The sequence below is a fragment of the Epinephelus moara genome, chromosome 10 (assembly GCF_006386435.1).
Source record: "Epinephelus moara isolate mb chromosome 10, YSFRI_EMoa_1.0, whole genome shotgun sequence".
Classification (NCBI taxonomy): domain Eukaryota; kingdom Metazoa; phylum Chordata; class Actinopteri; order Perciformes; family Serranidae; genus Epinephelus; species Epinephelus moara.
The window spans coordinates 29877582-29882388 of NC_065515.1; the positions used below are offsets into that span (position 1 = coordinate 29877582).

General features: G+C 42.6%; 1 non-coding gene across 1 annotated transcript; it reads right to left on the minus strand.

The window, feature by feature from the left end:
• Positions 1-4087: 4087 nt before the first annotated feature.
• On the minus strand, positions 4088-4159 carry trnah-gug (transfer RNA histidin (anticodon GUG)). The gene has a single exon. It is a non-coding gene; the product is annotated as a tRNA-His (tRNA).
• Positions 4160-4807: the final 648 nt, after the last annotated feature.

The following is a 4807-nucleotide window of genomic DNA, read 5'->3' on the forward strand; positions in this document are numbered from 1 at the left end:
AGTTCTGGTGAGGGGATCAGACAAAAGACAGTGGAGGTTAGAGACATTTCCAATGGGACAGATAACCGGGAGGATGGGGCTCATTCAAGTCACTGCTATTGAGATACTGATGTCTACAAACAGTACACAAACACCATAAACCCAGCTTTCTGCTTTAAAGTCAAACATGTTTTAAGGAATATGGCTAAAACACTCCGCTTGATGTTATTTTCCACCAAATAAAGTTCATTTATCTTGGTAAATGTTGAAATTACATCTACTCCTTCCTCCTCAATGTTGTTTCAAAACTTAAACTGCTGCACACAACATGTCACTACTTCACTCAGAAGTTAAGGTTTCAAGTTTCCACATCACACTTGTGTAAGCTGCCTAAATTCAGATTTACGGTGCAGAGTGCAGAGAAAATATTCCATCTTAAGCAGATAAATGTGCAAACAGGCTCATAGCATCAAACTTTGCACATTCATCAGTCTGCACAGTGAAGCACAAACATCCAAGTTAAGCAACAATAAGCAAAACACATTTAGAGAGCGGGACTCAAAATCTCTTGAAAGCATTTGAGAGTGACACTCACTTGAGACACTGTGGCAGACTCATCAAGAGTTGGGGAAAAACAGAGAAACCACAAATTTAACCATACACACACAAAATGAGTAGTACTCTTCTGAAGAAACGTATGAATAACATGCAACTTGTGAGGCCTTTGAAAAATCAAGTGATTTGGTGGGTGAAAACCGTGGAAATGTGTCAGAATTCAACACCGTTTAGATGAATGAAGCTGTTGTCACAAACATCTCCACTTTCTGGACTAAGGGAACTGTGTAGCTACATACAGTAGCTATGCAGAAAGACATTTGTTAATTCAGCGTGTGTTATTCTGAGGTCACCTGCTTAATGTATGTATACCACTTACAATAAGTTTACAGACAGGCTATTTGACATTGACATACGTTATACCTTTTGAATTTAGGCAGCATCGTACTACGTGATGGCAATTTGAGTGATGACATTGTTTTTCTGTATTTTTATGGTGTTTTGATTTAATGTGTTCATCATGTGTTCTTGAAGTCACGACTGGGTTAAATGGCTGTTAAATTAGATACATTATTGTACTTACAGTGTCAGGTGTAAGTACATGTTTACCAATTTGACATGAAGGGACAGCAGAGACAAGGTTTCCAAGTAGACACAATAATGTTTATTAACTATATGAACTAAAAACAAGATGTAAGAGTGATGTAAGAGATTTTTATTGGTGACCATTAAAACATGCATGACAGTACTACAAGCTAAAACCCAAACATACAAAAGCGTGGCAGTGTAAGTAATGAATACTTGACAGGGGGGAGGGTAACTGCCTACCAAGCCAGGGGAAATTTCAGGGGGAGACCCACTCTGGCCAATGCAAGAAAAAGGGGGGTGAGGTTATGCACACACACTGACACACAAAAATAAAGTGCATGGTGAAAACACAGCAAACAACGCTCAACTGAGTTAAAAAAGGGGCGGGTACTTAGGGAGCTAGGCCCCGGCTTGGAAAGGCCCCAACCGTCCCTTCCTCAGTCAGGTTTCAACCTAAAAACTTCAGAAAAACATTAGAGTGGGAAGGTGGGGGATTGCACCGCTTTCTCTTCTGTTAAGATACCCCTTTACAAACTATCACAGAAATAAAATACACTAAAAAATAACACCTAAGCAAAACATCAATCAGTGCTTAGGAGTCATGGAATGGATTGAATCAGCCCGCACTTTGGGCAGGAACAGGCATTCACCTCTTTAACATCAGACATCAAACCCATGGGGTGTGCTATAGCCATCAAGGGAAAATCTGGCCACCAGAAAGAGGAGCGGTGTTTCCGTAGCCTGAGGGTTTGCATGGTATGTATGTAGAGCAGCACAAATGAGCTACACCTGGTGCCCATTCAAACCTGATCAGGCTCATTTAAGGCAGACTGACCTTTAGAGGGGCCCAGCCAACCCTACTACATTTACAAAACTGCTGCTCTTTAGAACTCCTTCAAAGCTGTTATTTTATTACAATTATTTAATACATTTTTGATAATGTCCTCGTCAGATGTATGTCCTGGGCATGACACTCATTTAAATAAAGCTGTTATTTAAAAAAAACCAAAAACCTAAAACACTTTTTTCAGGTATTTGCTCTCAGTTACAATGCTTAATCACCTTGATATCCATTAAAATATGAGATGTTATAAGGCAATACATTACAAGGCTTTGAAAGGGGATAATACATTTTGGAACAATACACTGTACAAGTCATGGTGAACTCCTGAGCACTGCTGCCCCCAGCTGGTCATCATAGGTAACAGTAGGGGTAGGGGTGAAAACAATTAACACAGGTACCACTTTCATGCAGTGGGGCACCAGTGTGTAGAAAATGTTCTAGAATGTAGGGCAGCCTGTATGGCACTGCATCGTGTTTTCTCCTCTGGAAGGGCAACCTAGAGGACACTAAGGGTTCATTAAAGGGTGTGCTGCCTATTTAGCTGTGAACACATGTAGCATGCGTCCACACTTGACCTCCATGTCAAATTAATTCTCCTTGTGCAAGAACCAAAGAGTGTGTAAATTTCTGATCAACTGACCAGCTGACAGATCGAGCTATGCAGCTGTTGGTCATGGCAAAAAGAGAACACAGGACAAGACTGTAACTGCATTCTGTCTTAGTCCCAGTGTTCAGCCATCTTTATTTGCAATGACAGTCCCAAAGACAGTTCTTCTCCTCTGAAAAGCAAAGTCTAACATTGCACTTGCTGCATAGCGTGTTGGGACCGATTTTGGTGGACTCCCCTCACCTGAGTATAGTCTCTTCTGAGCATTCAAAGGGCTCGTTGATGTCTCCGTCTGTGTTACTGGGCCTCTATTGACTGAAGGTCACACTGTCCCTAGTGTATTGAGAGTTGTGTTCACCTGAATTGGATTAGAACCAGGATGAGAGAGGATGCTAGTTGTGCCTCTCTGTTTGAAATCTCGAGAGCTTTGCAGCCGCGCTTGTAGAGGAGCCAGGCGTTGATCACAGTGAGGATAATAGTGTGCCAGAAGATGTAGCTGTACCAGCAGCAGGATTTCATGGGGGTACTGTATTTGCCTGTGAGTCCAACACATTGACACCTCCCATGTTATTGGTTGTAGGTACCCACAGTGTAAGGCCTCTCAACTCCAGTGTAGGTTGGCGTTGTCCCAGCATTGAATCCTCTGCAGATTCTGGTGCAGCAAAGGATGACACAAGAGTGACCGCACCGTTCTCATGCTTCCTTCTTGAAGCATGAAGGCAAGCTTCATCAAAGTATCACCTGAAGATTCAAGTTCAGATTTGGCTCATATCATGTTGACACAGCCTCAGCACACATCGAGGTCATAGAGCATGCCCGTTCTTATCCACACTTTGGACTCCCACTGATGCGGTTTGCCTCGCAAATTATTTCTTACTGCTGCTGAATTTCCCCTTGAGAGGAATCTTCATCTCAGCCATGGAGTTGTTCTGTTTTTGTACCCACCTGCAGGCACTTTTCTTGAAATGAATCAAACCATGGCCTCTTCAGAGTTTGTCTTTATTTTCTTTCTTTTTTATGACACTGTAAAGTTGTTTACAAAATTTAATGATGTCAACAGAGATTGGAATCTGTTGCGTGGCATCACATCACAAGCAGGGGAGCACCGCGTGTCTGTCTCCCAATACATATGGACTCCAGACATTGGCATTAGGCCCATCTTCAGGTACATGCCAACCACTTTCTCAGTTTCCTTTGTACTGGTGTTTACAGACATCTCGGTCTTCTGAAAGATGAAGTTATTTGTCTGCTACACTTGGGTTCAGCACGCCCAGGTGCCTGCCACCTGGCACACAATGCACCTGGTCCCTGGTGCTGGATTCCTGCGGGTGGTGGTGGCCTGGGGCCCAGGTAGTGGATGTTTGCCATGCACTACAGTTTCTCTTTGGATAGCTATACGTACTTTTACAACTGTGGGTCTTATGGGGTGAGTAAACGCCAATGTTGCATTTTCGTTGGTAAGTCTGCCAGTTTGAAGCATCATGTCAGGGGGTAAATGTGTGTGGTCAAAACACTACCGTGACCCGGATTCGAACCGGGGTTGCTGCGGCCACAACGCAGAGTACTAACCACTATACGATCACGGCGAGCTATGCGGGCTGATTATTTCGTGGGGGTTTCTATAGGAATGTTTCCGTCATTTATTAGTGGACACATTCTGTTACGTCAAGCTTTGTGATTAAAAGGTTCCAACATTCACTAGGCCATAAAGCAGAATTAAGTTACATTATTATTACAGTTTTTCTGTCGTACACTTTTAAAGCCGAGTGAGAAATAACGTTCACATTAAAGCAAAGATCGTTTGAGTAGAAGGAGCCATCACTTTATAGTAAAGTTTTGAATCACAATCTGGTTTAGAGGAGAGCTGTAAACCACTCATGCGCTCCACTGTATGGAAATTTGGAATTACATCCTTTGTATGTGGAAACTGTAGCTTTGGTAGCTTTAGCTGTGTCCAAGGAAACATAATATTTATAGTTTCTTTGGTGGTGTCGAAGAATAAAACCGGGGTGATACATCTTCATTTTTTAACCTCTCTGACTGTGGGCGTGGCTTGCGGCAGTTTAAAAATGTAGCCGATAACTGATTGGTAGATAGCGCTGTATTCATATGGATTTGATACATCCTCTTCACCCATTGGACAAGATGTAGCCATCCCTCGCGCATGATTGGCTGATTAAACACCACGACCGAATTTCAAACTAGCTCGTCATTCGGTTTGTTGTTGAAGGAAG